Source organism: Corapipo altera, unplaced genomic scaffold (genome assembly GCF_003945725.1).
Source record: "Corapipo altera isolate COAL_440 unplaced genomic scaffold, ASM394572v1 60, whole genome shotgun sequence".
Classification (NCBI taxonomy): domain Eukaryota; kingdom Metazoa; phylum Chordata; class Aves; order Passeriformes; family Pipridae; genus Corapipo; species Corapipo altera.
Window position 1 is genome coordinate 353,150 of NW_020884912.1, and position 15,092 is coordinate 368,241.

Sequence of the window (15,092 nt, forward strand, 5' to 3'; positions counted from 1 at the left end):
AGATTTAGGGAATTCACTTTTCATTCAGCCTGAAGTCTTCTCAAAGTAACTTGGCTATTCACACCAATATCCAAAACATCCAGCTCAAGTACACAAAATTCAGACTACCACAGCTCTCACACATATTCAGGCCCCTCCAGCAGAATCAAGGTTTGCCCAGTGGATCCAGAGTTTCCCCTCTCTCTATTTCTTATATTTCCTGACCCTATGGAAACTACCCTCAGCACAGGAGGGAGCTGCCTGTATTAACGGGAAGTGGGGCTTGGAGAGGAAGACAAGAGGAGCAAGCAACTGCTCTTCAGCTGACCTGACCACCTTACGAGCTTTACAAGGCTCTGCAAGGAAGAGGATGATCCTCAGGGACCTTGCAGTGCAGGTGATTGCTGGGTGACAGTGGTGACAAGCTGCCACAGGAGAGCCAGAGGTGCCTCATGCAGATAAGTCTTGCCCTCGGCAGGTCCCTCAGAAGAGAAATCATGCGTTGGAAGGAGGTCGAGTGGTGGGTTTGCTCCATGGTGGAGAGCAGTATCCTTGTCTCCATCTTCCCAGAAATCTGGTAAAGAGTGAGCCAATGGACACAGTGACCAGGCAGCAGACTGGAAACCCTGGGATTTCAAATGCTTCCCTCAAGTTTAAAACCTAGTGGCATCCATCACACACTTCCTAATCAGGCTTCCCACGATCATTATCCATTTTTATCTTTACTTTCCCTATGGTACTCTGGATGAAAGATACCAATCCATCTGTAATCACAGAAAAAAAATGCTATAAAAAGTCCCAATAAGCTGCTAGGACCCAGCAATTGCTATAAAACACATTTACTGTTTAAGTTCAAGGAAAAAAAAAAAAAGGAAATTGATCTACAGTAAAAGCAGAAAATGCTGCATCAGGCAAGAACTTTCTGGTTTGTTGAGCTGGGGAGTATCAGCTGGGGTTTTAAAACTGAACCTTTATGTGTCAAAAATGTAAAATTCACAGGAAAACCAGGTTTCCAAAGGTTTATGTACACAGTTTCAAGCCTTATGTAGGCATGAGAAAGTTCTACCAGCTCAACAAATAACATGATTTTTAAAGTGAGATATTCAGGCCAGCTCTGTGAATGTGTATTTAATTTTCGGTTTATTTTGGTTTAGCTTACAATTGACTTCAAGATCGATTATTCTGGTTTCAAACCAAGTTGTCCACTTTGTAACAATTTTAAACTTTGCTCTCAGTTGTGGAAAGCAACTTTCCCACAGAGCAGAGGACAAGACTAGTTTTAATTCACACCTTTGTTTATTCGAGAATTCCTGTGTGGAGCTAGTCTTATTATAGAATAAAAGCACTCATGCAGAGACTCAATTAACAAGAGAGCTAGAGCCCATATAATTATTTCCGAACATTCTGTGTGTATGCCAGCTTTGTATCACAACACCTACTCTGTATGCCAGTTCTGATGTCATGACATAACTTGTTGTAATAGGTTATTTGGGGATTAAAACCAAAACAAACAGGTATTATAAGGAAAAAATATTGCCACATGAGGGCATGCTTCATCTCTTTCAAAAGCTTGCCTTTTTGACTCAGATCTAAGGCAAGTTACATTTTAAGAACTAGTTTTAGGAAAAGGGAAAACTCAGTTTTTATTTATGATCCGCTAGGTTTCTTACATACCAATTAAGTGCAAAATTAGCACAAACTTTTAAAAGAAACATTCTTTATTTCCATCCACAGTCATACTGTTTTCCTGTGGTGGTAGCAACATACCCCCTGAGCTTAGGGCAGAGGAGATGAGCTATCTCAAGGCATAATATTCATATTCTGTGCCATTTAGTACAAAATAAACACAGGACACAAAAATCAAACACAAAGTTATGAAAGATACAAACTTCACCTTTTGCCCAATGGGACCAGCTTCCTGGCCAATCAGCCATGCCAAGACAAAGGGTGACATCTCTTACTGTCCTCTTGCAAAAGAAGGGCAGGGTTGTGGGGTTCCCCGGGGTTTCCCAGCTCTAGTGCACCACTGGATTGTCTCCTCAGGAAAGACTGCCCATGAATCTGTGCCGCCTAGATCCTGAGATTGCTGCCAAACCTGCAGTATACCTTTGTGGGGATTCCTCAAATCACATGGTCACCCCAACAAAGTGTGACCTGCAAAGTCCATCTTTTAGGCAAAACTACCACCACCAGGCTTTCAGAGTTCATCAAGTCATTTGTGGTAACAGCCCAGAAATTAATTGGGCCTGTAGATGGTACTGACAGGCAGCAAGAGGTTAATCTGTCCACCCAGAGAGCTGCACCAGAGTAGGAATGATCCTCAAGGCCACAAACTTTCTCTGGTTCTCGAAGGAGGATTTTAGACCCACGGTAGAGCACAGTGATGAATTAGGAAACAACAGCATCCAAGCCTTTGAGTCACTAAAAGTAATTTTTCTTCTAGTGGGTCAGAGTACCTGCACATTCTTGCTTCCTGGAAACTTAAGCATTTAAACGTTCAACATCCCACTTAAGTATCATGTCTGTATCATGGAAATGATTCTACAAAACCTTAGGTTTCTCCCAGCTAATTCTAACTAATTCTGTTCTCTAGCCAATATCCACTGATGCTGAATATGCTACAGGACCTAGCCTTGAGGTGATTTGTTAAAATAAAATGGGCGGATGTTTTCCCAAATTCCAGAGGAACAGGGTCACATGCCAAGTTTCAAAGCCTGACACTCACTTGACCTTGGCTCAGCAGATCCTGCCAGAGGAGCGCTAGATCCTCAAGCCTTCATCACTGGCTGATGCAGGGAACCAGGAAGCTGCAGGGACTGTAGCCCTCACAGCACCCGGCTGCACAATTTTGGCAATCTGAGCTTGTGCTGACTAAGATGTTCACACTGACGATAAAAGCCAGCTCACAGGGGAAATCTTTCCTTGGCTTCTCCCTTTATCCCGGAGATGTAAATTCACTATGTGTGTCTTTCACCACCGCACCCATGCTCCAAGATGACTTCATCTGGCCATGGAAAAGACAGACAAAATACGAATGCTCTGATGCCTGTGGAGACAGGTGCGGTAAAAGCCATAGGTGGAGCAGTAAATAAATTGAGAGACAGGTTTTTAATCCAGTGACATGGATCATATTGAATTCCCACATGTTTTTGTTGCTGTAAACATGTTTCAATTACAAAATTGAAAGATGCCAGGGTTTATGTTCTTACTGTAAAATATCACAGGAAAATGCACTGTGATATTGAATGGGATCAACATAGATATTCTGTGCTAATGGTGACTAAGATTTTGCTCTTTTTCCTGTGATGCTACCAAAAGCAGTTTTGGATTTATACCTCAGCACATAAATACCTGGACATGTACAAGCATTCATGGGGCCAGATATATTGCAATCCTGGCTGAGCAGACCCGAAGGAACAAGAACCCCAAATACCCACTTGCAGTTTAGGGAGGGATCAAGTTTCTCCTTAACTGCCTTGCCAGGCCATAAACTGCTTTTTTGAGCATCGCCTGGCTTCTCTGTCAGCTTTTGCACCACAGCCGGCACCCTTCCATCCTCCTAGGCCATCACTGCTCCACATGCCCTGCAGCTCCTGGCAGAACTGTGGCTGGCCACCACTGCCCACTGGCTCCTGATGCTGCCCCTTCCTCAAGGACTTTGCACAGCCATCCCTGGAAGGGCTGCACTGCAATTTTCTAATTGGGTGGAAATAGCAGCTGTATCCCCCTGTGCCTATCGGGAATAAAAGCAAGGGCAGGGAGATGATCAGGCTGTCATCTGATGAGTGCTAAGGGAGAGGAAAGGTACTACCCCACTTGCTTGCCTGGCCCCTGGCATACACAGCAGCAATATTATCTGCACCTCTGAGCATCCCAGGCTTGTCTGGCACCAGGAGATAAAGGAATTCCATCATATCTTTAAAGAGGGATGGGGTGCATGAGAGGCAGCCTGTGACCCCATTTCATAATTAGCAGGAAAAGCTCAGTGAGTGTGTGGAAGCAGGTAGCTGCAGGAGCACGGGACACTTGAGTCACACATGGTGAAGACCAGCCTGAAGCAAACACCATCACCCAGCTGGGGCAGTGGGATGGCCCTCCCACAGCTCCTCTCCTGAACAGTGTTCTACATTCATACAGGAATGAACTCCTGCACCAGAGGAACAACCTTCCCACCAAGCAGAGAAGGAGGTGCAGAGAGCAGAGTGAGAGAGACTGTCATCTAAAGAGTGCTCAAGGGAGGGAAGTAAAGAAGTTGGAGCTGAGCCAAGTAAAATAAAAAAAGAACAAAGTAAAAATAAATAAAGCAAAGTAAAAATTAAATATGTAAAAAATAAATATGTAAAAAATAAAGGCGAAGGAGAAGTAGCCACTTTCTCACTAACTCCTGCCTCAGCAGCACAGTCCTCTCCTAGATCATGGACAGACAAGGGTGGGTCTCAACAGGACTTTGTCCCTGCAGGAACATCATCCATCAGACCAACCCCCACAGCAGGAACCTTCTCTGGACAGCAGAGGAGCTGACCCCACCCACAGCAGCCAAGGAGGCTGCTCCATGACCAGGTGGGTGACGAAGGACCTGAGCTCCTGGGTGCCATCTTAACCTGAGCCATGCTGCCATTTCACAGGTGGCTCTGGCTGGGAGTCAACAGGAACCCAATGCCCCAGTCAAAGGCTAGAACAGCTCGCAGGCTACAGTGGGTTTACAGGTGGTGCCACCAGTGCTCCGAGGAAAACACTTCCTTTTTCAGTTTGTGCCCTCCTAGATTAGGTAGGATGAGGACATCTGATGTCATCTGCCCATCCAGGTGACCTGTGAACATCCCCGTGGGGGACTGCCACCCAGAAGAAAACCTTCAGGGAACATAAGAGGGCACAGGAGATGACCTCTTTCGTGGGTCCACAGTGTCCAAGGTATTGGCTGGCTCACCATCTTCCTCAAAAGACATTGGTAGGACACATGCAGCAGGGGCAGGACGCAAAATCTACAGGCCCTTTATTTCATCTGAGTTTAGGTATTGTTTCTGACCAGCCACTACTTCAGCAGGTGGCATTCTAGCTTGTGAGCCATCATGCACTTGGAGGTCTCTCTGCCAAAAATTGCCCTTATTTTACATCACTACAAGTGTGGCCTGACTGGGAAGGTTCCCTGATGGCTGTGGAGGAACGGAAACAACAACATCCCAGAAAGCTTAAAAGGCTGGATTTACGCACTGAAGTTCCTTTGGTGCCACTAAAAATCCCATCCAAAGTCCCAGCACAGGCAGGTTATACAAGCTCACCTGCCCACACACAGGCACTGCTGTCCCTAGGACTTTTGCCCCACTCACTAAAGTAAGTCTATTTATAAAGGACCAGATTCCTGTTCCAGCTTCACCACCAGTGCTTGCAGTGTCAACAAGCCTCTGCAGCTGCAAGGCTGCCCCTTGCCACTCACCCCAACAGGAGCCGTCAGGACAAAATTCTGCCCACCCCAAAGCATCTCTCTCTACTCCACCGACTGCAGCTTTTGGGGCAGCAGGCACTCCTGTGAAGCTGCCGGGCTCCACATGGCCACAGCCGAAGTGCAAGCACATGTTCTGCTTGCCTGATGGCTGGTAACCTGTAGCAGAAAGGCAGTGAACAGCTGGGTTGAGAAAGCTGCTGCTGCTTGCCAAGTCTACATGGTCACCATAAAAAAAATTGCTAGGCTTTTCATGGAGTAAGAGCTAAGCACGAGCTCCCACTTCAGCCCAGAGACAACTGCGCCTGCTTCTCTCTCTGAGAAGGAGAATTCCTCTTTGACTGGAGAACAGGCATAAGGGAAACAGCACATGGCAGCAATCATGGGAGAGTGGCAAACAGCCATCCTAACTGGTGGTCACAAAGCTGTCCAGCAGCTGCAGAGAGAGAGGAGGGGAGAAAATGAGCCAGAGGGAAGATGGAGTGGGGGAGGAGGGGAGGAAGCTTTAAAGACAGGAGATTAAGGACAGCCTCTCAATTAAGTCAAAACTCGCTGAGACATGGTTACAACTCCCTGTTTAGCAGGAGACATCCACAAATGAATAAGAAGGAATAAAACTTGGACAACTAGGAAGTTGAAGTCAATTGGGTTTATACATATTTAACAGGGACATTCATCTGAATAGAGGTCTGCCTGTAGCATGCTAGTAACAAGTCACACTGCCTGGGAGGCTCACACAGAAAGCCTCACTCCAGGCCAGCACACGACAGAATGGCAGGGGATTGTTTGCTGTGCTCAGGGAAAAAGTAGCCCTGATGTCAACAGAGGAGAAGATGAAGGAGACAGTGAGGTGCAGGGGAAAGGGTATCTCTCATGCTGATGAGATGCCGGGAAAAGGGCATGCTCTCTGGACCCTGACCCAGGAAGGACAGGACAGACCATGCTCTGTTTCACAGCTGAAACCTTCCTCCTGGCACACACTGCAGGGACAAACAGGGCTGCTGCCTGTGGAGCCAGAGCAGCTGAGCTGCAGCCCAGGAGACAGCACAGCTGCTCAGGGTGGATAGCCCCAGGAAAAAGCTTTAGCTCTCCTTTTCTGGTCCACAGCTCCTGCTCTCAGTGCAGCAGCAGGGCTTTGACAAGAAACCCCAGAAATGTGTCGGGATCATGACTGATGTTAGGAAGATAAGGGACACCTCCTTTTGTCTCTCTAGCAATGGCCTGCATCCAGGTATGAACTTCAGCTATATAAACCGCTTGCCACACATCCTGGTGGGCCCTTTAAGAACTGAATTAGTGGGAATTCAAGCCTAAGAGAACTACGCTGCATCAAACCACATTATGTCTGCTCCACCTCTGCCTAAGCACTGGCTGAAGTAATGCTCTGGCATAGGGCTCTGCAACAGCATGTCCTGTATCAGAGTTGCTCCATGGGTAGCCCTCAGCAATCTTTGCATTTGATATGAACCCTGTTAGTATAAAAATGGAAAAGCCATATTGGGTACTACTGGCTTGGGAAGTGTCATCACAGGATTCCCCCCTGCCTGGTGTCCTCCATCAGCATCCCTATAAAACACAAAAACAGTTATTACCAAGGCAAGTTCCCTCTCTGTCCAGCACAGCCTGTCATAGGAGTTCTGCAACCTGGGCTATGTCCTCACTGACACCTTCTCAACCTCAGAACCCTCCAAGGGTTTGCACAAGCACAACTGGTTGAACTTTCTGGTGAGGTACAGGAACACAGGCACTCTCATCCCACAGGAATTGCTATGGCCCTGTTGACACGGAGGCTTGTAGGTGATGTTTCCAGAGCAGATTTCCCTCTCTCCTCAATGTGGAGGCTCTCCCTGGGGGCAGAAGCAATGGCTTTAGTCCACCCTCTCATCTGTGGCAAAAAAGCATCAGTCAGACAAGGGGAGGCTCTTATTTGACTGGGAGGCAGGACGTAGCTGAAGAAAAAAAGGGGAGCGCACCTAGAGCACATGACAGTAGTACGTGATATGTTCCAGAGATATGTGAAAATGACGGTTATGAAAGAGACAAGAGGGGAAGGGAGAGGGGAAAAAAAAAAGGCCTTTTGGCCCACGTCCAGGGGGAAAGGTTCACTTCTGTCATCAAACTTAATGGTTCAGCCTAGGGAGAAATGCAAACGGCATCAGGTCCTCCCTTCCCAGAGAGGGAGAGCAGGGTCAAATGCAGCACCACCTTTCCTCTCCCTGTGCATGTCATCTGCCTCAGCCTGACCCGAGGAGGGAGGTTGTCCTGAGCTGCCATTGTAGCCGGGTTCAAGGAGAACAGCAGTGGTCTGGTGATCACTGCATCATGTAGGGAATCAGAAGTACTTTTGCCTCAGGCAACACAGTAAGCTCAGTAGGAACCAGTTTTCATGCATCAGATATATAACATGGATGCCACACATCCCATTTGGCAACTCCCTCACGTATTGCAAGCTTCTGGACAAAAGGACTCCAAACTCTCTGGATCTGGCACAGCACTCACTTGGGCTTGAATTTAGACTTGCATTCTTGGCCAGCAGCCCTGAGTGCTGGGAAGGAAGCATCCTTATTCCCCCTCTCCTCCCTCCTTTCCACTCCTGCCCCCGGACGGAAGGCATATTGGATCACTCTGTGAGAGAGGGAGTGCTCTTCTTCTGAAATAACACCCTCTGCATGGGCAGTTCTGCTGGTTCTGCTCTTCTCAATCCACCAGGAAAAAAATCTCTGCTGGAATCCTGTTCTGCTGGAATCAAAAGACAAAATGCAGCTGATTTCAGCAGAATTTTCCTTAAGAATAAAATCAGGAAAACAAAGAGTTCCTGATGGTATGCATTGAAACATTTTAAAGAATGTTTGAAAGGCAACATAGCTGCTTTTTATTATTATTATTTCAAAGCTACTTTCATTTTAATTTTGAGTCTCTTTATATTGCATTAGATAAGCTGCAAAACTCAAAATCAGAGATTTCAGTCATTCCAAACAAAAAAACCCAAACCTATTTGAAAGTTAAACACCAGAATATTTATAAATTTGCCAGATTAAATTCTGAGAAGTAAAAATGCTCTACAAAACAAAATCTAAGTATCAATTTTCACCATCTGTATAAATATTAAACATTACTTGAATACAATTCTCAATCTAAGAAATCCCCTTGTGTAGATAAGCCTTTAGTACTAGGTAGGATGAGAAAAGTGCTGTAAAGTGATGTAAAAAGCTGCTATGTAAGTGTTGTAACTCCAGTAAGGGGCTCTACCAGTACAACATCTACATTTTTGAAAAAAAATATATATTTTATCACCAATAAAAGTTTACAACTAAGGGATAAGTTATCTGTATATCAGGATTTACAGGTTTAGGAATTATATAATCCTAAGTGACATTTCCAGCATTAGTCCTCTAGACCACATGACTTTTCAAAACAGTCAAACAACTTCAGCATCCTATTAACTGTGTCCTCATGTGCATGTATGCAGTGCCATTGGTCTTACAGGTGTAAATCAGGGCAGGATTTAGTCCATGACATCCATATACCAAAAGAACAATTGCAAATTCTTAAAGGAGAGGGGGGAAAAAGGAGTCAATAGCCTTAGTGAGATTAGAGACAAAAGAAAAATAATTATGTTGACAAAAACAAAGCTATATGTTAACTTGACTCTAAATAAAATCTTAGATACTGGCTAGTAAGTTCTCTGTTGAAATCACTGAACCCAACACTAAAATAAAAGCCACTTTGGAGGGGGCAGCAGCTTTAAACCTACAGAAAGCAGCTTTACATACCAACTGCAGGCAGCGAGCAAAGATCACTGTGTTTAAGCAGAAAGTGCAGGAAGTGTGTGGGTGGCAATAGCCATCCTCCACGCTAGAGTTTAGTGGGTGACCATTCCTGTGGCTGGTCCAGGAGAATATCCATGCTGTGGTGAGATACACTGCCAAGATGCACCCAGCTTTCAAGGCTCAGCAGCTGACTTCTTTTGCCAGGAACCAAAACAGAATTAGAGAGCCAGAAATGAAAGGTGAGATCTTGGACCAAGTACAATAAACTTTGGATCCTGTACAAAAGTCACAGAGATCAGATGTCACCCAGTGATTAGGAGAAGATGGGGTAATACCAAAGAGAAGGAAGGCCAGCTATGTTAAGAGGAAGAAAACTCCTTCAATTATAGCCCAGATCTACAAGTCAGAAGATCTAGTTTATACTCTTGACAAAGCTGAAAACTTCCTGTGACATCTTAAGCAAACTTGTTTGCTCCTCGATACAACAGGATAATAATTTACACAGTACAGAGCTTTCCATTAACTGAGGTGCATAGACTGCTTGCAGCTCCCAAGGTGAAAAGTGCTCTTACCCTAAAACACGGCAACAAAACCCTCCTATGATCCATTTGCTGAACACAGTGGGAATGCTCTCAGTGGGGTACCACACACAGCCAGTTCCTACTGATGTAAAACATTTTAGTACTTGCTACTCAGTGCCATTTACAATAAGGTTCCAGCATACTGCTTCCTATCTCTTATAACCACCTCTACCACACCACATTCTTCATGAATGGAAACTATTCATACCATTATACTAGGAATAGCCAAGTAAACAGGAAAAAAACAGAAGATTTGCTAGCAGGTGCTATGGGAGGGGAGAAGGCTATGGTGATCAGCAGCTTTGGCAGCTATGTAAATGGTACTAAGTATGGCAATTTTGTTAACTACTTCACTGTCAAGAAAGTCAGAACCATGGGGATTCATATTTAGAGAAGGCTTTCTAACATACTGTTGGCTCTTATCTTAACCCAGCATTCTATGTGCTATTAATCACGGGCCATGACAGACATTATATCAGCATCAGCAGCAAGCAGAGTAGCAGAATATTCTTTGTAGAAAAAAAAAAACAACCAAAAACCCACCATGAATAATGTCAGTTGTTCTACAGTTTCCAACTTCCAGTTAGGGTTATTTGGCTCTGAGCTGATGAAAGCACTTTCAGAATATCGGCTGGAAGGAGGACAGCATCCAGATGTATTTGACAGGAGTAAAAACCTATGTAAGCCCTACGTTTCTTGTCTAAAAGTCACCACCCCAAAATAGCTTGTGATCTAGTTATTTTTATTTAGAGAAGAGACTGTGCCTTGAGTTTGGATCAGAGTCCAAATTCCACTAGAGTTTCAGACTGTTATTAAGGTAGGATGCTCATTTTTGGCCCAGTTCAGAAACAGGATGACCAGTAAGTTAGGGATCTTGTTTAGAGTCAGGTTCAGACATTAGGGGTGGTCCGTTTTTACAGGTTTGTCTCATACTGTAAGAGAGCAGTGTTACATGAAAGGGAGAGTTTGTTTCTTGATGAAGGGAGAGTTTAAAAACTGTCCCCAGTTCCACGTTTCAGAAAGGCTGCAGGTTGTTTCTTGGTTGCTAGGAAGATTCTGCATCTCACCAGTCCTCAGAGGGTTACCATTTGATAAATAACAGCATGTTTCACTACCTGAAAATCATAGTGGTGGGTACTAACAGCCCTTCATGTTAAAGCACAGTCAGGAGACACACACATTTACCATGAGGCCAGACACAGTATTATAGCTTGTTTTGTTTTACCTGTGCATACATCAAAGATTTTTTGACAGTTCTGTATTTTGGGATGTCAAAACCCTGTAGGAGCTACAGGATCTCTTAAAAACCACCTGCACCTTTTCTTCGTCCGTCCTCCCATTTCCAAATGATCCTTTGAGCGCAGGAGTCTTCTTCATTACCCCAACTGAATATTCTTAAAGATTTTATTATAACTTGCCAGTTCAGCTTTAACCACAGTGGTAGTAACATAATAATTAACACCAATTTCTTGTAAAGATTGTTAGGAAATTTGGACAATAGTGATCCCTAAGTTAGCTGAGCTTCTACCACACTGTGTACCCATCCTAGAGCTCTTGTTTACAAAGGAGACTGACACAGTTCCAAATATTCCATTTTAGTTGCTCATGTAACAAACAGTTCTTCACACATATTTTATTCACATGCTTGGCACATGAAACAGGTGTAATATAGTCTACTCCAGTAGATGCATCCAGTCCCAGACCCATCTTCAGACCTGTAGGAGGCAATGCAGGAACTGTTTGGGCCTGTGGGCACATTCTGTGGGAAAGGATTCAGCCGCCTTCTCTCCTCTCTCACCTCTCCTCTCACTCAGGGCAAGCCAGTGCTAGTAAACAGCTCTCTCTTAAAGGTAAGGAATGTCAGTGGGTTAACAAACACCACCTTTTTCAGGACTTTATCTGAGAGGCTTCACCTGACAGATTAGGAAGACCTTGGACCACCTTTTCTAAAAGCAGAGCAAGGGGTACAAGTGCCATCAACAGAGGATTGGTAGCAAGCATCTGGAATGGCTGTAAAATTTCCAACCAGCTCAGCTGTTTGAAAATAAATGTCTGTCCACAGCCTTATGGAACTGAGCTGGTACCTCTTCAGACATCCCTTACATAAATCTCTTGTACACTCAAGAGATTTATGATAAACACTTGCTCTTTCCTTAACCTTCAAAACCTTTTCCACCTGCTGAATAACACCAGATTCTTTCCTCTCACCCAGTCTGTTCACTATCTATAAAAAGCTTCTTGAGAAGATTCAGTGGCACCATGGACTGGCTTGTCAGCAGTACACATATGACACCCCTCTCTCCATCATCTTCACCTCCCATGCAAACGACACCATTACCCAGCTCTTCAAGGGCTTGGCTAAGATCAGCAAATGAATGAAGTTGGCAGAAGCTAAATTGTTGTAAGAGCCTGGGTTGATGGAGATATAGGGAAGTATTTTACACTTTGATAATGTCCATTGCTGGCATTAAAGACTAATTAAAGATTTAATGTTCATCTGAACTCTATCATCCCAAAAACCCCAATAATTGTTGCTGTAAAAGCCTCAATCCTTCAGCACTATTTCCAGTCAGATAACCTGAAAGATTGGACTTGGCCCTAATGCTTGATTTCTACAACCTAGTGGGTTTAGGAATGACAACCCATACAAGAATGCATCAGGCCATTTATTCAGCAGCACAAGACCACCAAACAAGCTTAAGCTCTGTTCTTTCCTCTGCTAACTACTCAGTCCCAGCTTAAATTCAAGGCTTTGCCCTTATTTTTAAAGCCTTTATGACCTTAGCAAAAATTGATTTAAGGGCATCCACATTTCTGAGATATGACACTGTTGAAACCTGACAGTTATGTTGCTCTGTAACAAAATAAATAGCTACTTTGCAGGGTGTGTGCACCAGGGATAGAGATTCCCTACTGCCTAGTACAGAACTATGGCCTCCTGATCACCTGCAGGAGACAACCATACATTTTGAAAGTGCAGAAAAGAGAAGCTCCAGCTTTTCAACCCCGCCTTCCCATCTTTATTCCAAAACCATCAGCTTGAACAAGTAGTCCATGACTGACAGACAGGATGAAGTCTGATTTCCAAGGGCACGCTCCAGTGGGAGCTCTCTGGTGCCTGATAAAAGGTGAGCTGAGCTGGTAGCATGTTGACGCTTCTAGCACAAACAGGCTCTCTCATGTACCCATCTGCCTCTCTCTTTCAACCTCGCAGGAACTTCACTTTCAGATCTGTATTCTTTTGCCAACAGGCTCAAACATTTGGGGAGGTGGGGAGAGAGGGTACATGGAATCACATACACAGACAGACATACACACACAGCATGAATTCAGAGGCATTGTTTTACTAGGAAAGAGTTATTGGCAAAAGTGCCCTATGTAAAAAATAGGAGAGGAAATGAGAGAGAGGAATGTCAAAGATGCCTTGTGTTCATTTTCATGAGCTCATAAAGTAATTGGAGGCAGACAGATAAAGGTATACAGGAACATCTGAGGAGTCATTGTTTTCCAACACACCAGTAACAGCCAGGGACTCAGAACCTGGAGAGAATCAGACAAACATTTTTAAATGACAAATGAGTCACTAATGATAATCAGATCTAAAAGAAATTTATTTCCTCCTAAAACAAACCCAAAAGCTGCTTTTCAATTATGTGAGATCAAAACAAGACAAAAAGTCCAGAAGATACCATTGAAATACACCTGAATCTATGTCCCTAACTCACTGCTACATAGGGAGGGGACCTTAAGATTGCATTTCCATGTCACTTTTTCATTTCCTGACCACTGCTAGGTTGCAATACATCTAACTACATTTAAATTGCCTGCCAAGCAAAGTAAAACAGAGGTACCTCAACAGGGGAACCAACCGGACATGTATCTATAAAATATTTGGTATAAATGCTCTGACAATGCAGAATTCTCATGAGGCATCTAGCATTCCATCAATCCCCCTGGATTTGCTGGTTTTGCCTGGAAGGAAAAACATGCATGTATGAGCAGGGATGTCAGAGACACTAAAACAGGTTTATAATACACCATGCTGTTTTCTTCAGCACAAAAATAAGCCCTAAAGAATGCATGTCAGGTAATTTTTTTCTGAGAAAAACTGGCAATAACTCTGAGCATTTCAAATGCCAGTCAGACAGCTTTTCAAATGGTTAAAAGGTGCGTGAAGGTTGAAAAGCTCAGAAGTCTCGCCAAGGTTGATCAGACTTTGCAGAATTTGTTAAAGTTTCCATTAAATTTTCACCACAACAACCATGCAACTTGACATCTGCCTAAATTTGTGCAGACCTTTGTGATAATCTGACAACAAGTAAATAATCAAGCAGATCGTCAGAAGAGAAACTTAGAATCACTGAAGAGGCCCACTCAAAGACTATGCCTTGATGAGGTTGTATCTTGTCAGGCTTTTCCAGCTCTTGATTCCAGCAGCAACACTGGGGTGGGCACACTGTGTCAGAGAGCTAGTATTTTTGAATTACAGCTGAGAAGACAAGCAAAAATTAGAAACAAAAATTATGCTGGTTTAAATTTTTCATAAGGCAGCTAGCATCATCATAAAAGTGCCCAAATTTTACTGCAAACCAACCTCCTCCTCATTCTCTCCCAAAACTCTTATCTTCTTGTCTTTAACTGACAATTCAGAAAACAGAGTGCTGCTTCTTTCTGCCTTGTATCCTCTGCCACGCTTTGCACATGTGCTTATCCAGTAACAGCCATCACTAGTGAAATGGGATTACGTTCCACTGGTTAAGCGCATGAGCACAGCCCTGGGTGGGGCTGTTGGAGGATCAGCTCTTAATAAGGTGTCCAATTTATAATCTAGCAGCGTGAAGAGCAACTGGCTCTCAAGAATGAATAGCTCCTCTGTGTTACCATCTCCTGAGGCTGGCTGCCGAGCCAGACCGCCTCATCCTTTCTTCTCTCTCTCTCTCTCTCTCTCTCTTTCAGATGCTGTTACTATTCTCACTAACTTTTTGGTGTTTCCCAGACTGGAGATATAACGAGGAAGGAAGACAAGAAGCATTCACCCGTGTCTAGTCACACGCTGTTTGAACAAACCCTCTGCTAGCTAAATAGGATATAAACCCTCCGTATTTACTTATTACAAGAAGGTTGCGTCTCAGCCTAGGATCCTGCTCTCGGGGACAACCTTTGTGCCAAGAGATGCCTTTAAAAGGGATGTTCTGCGCAACAGCCCCCGATCCGCGGGACTCCAGGCACCGCACGCAGCGTGCAGCCGAGGGGAGCAGAGAGGCGCGATGCCCGGGCTGATGCCCTCTCCCCGCTCTTTCCCCAAACCTCCCCGGTGAAGCG

At 44.4% G+C, this 15,092-nt stretch overlaps 1 long non-coding RNA gene across 1 annotated transcript in view; it reads right to left on the minus strand.

The window, feature by feature from the left end:
* Positions 1-12,721: 12,721 nt before the first annotated feature.
* Positions 12,722-15,092, minus strand: part of LOC113952247 — a 3,160-nt gene continuing 789 nt past the window's right edge. The window contains exons 2-3 of the long non-coding RNA XR_003529466.1: positions 13,622-13,742; positions 12,722-13,310 (exon numbers count right to left, since the gene is read on the minus strand). This is a non-coding gene — a long non-coding RNA (uncharacterized LOC113952247). The remainder of the gene's footprint in view (positions 13,311-13,621; positions 13,743-15,092) is intronic.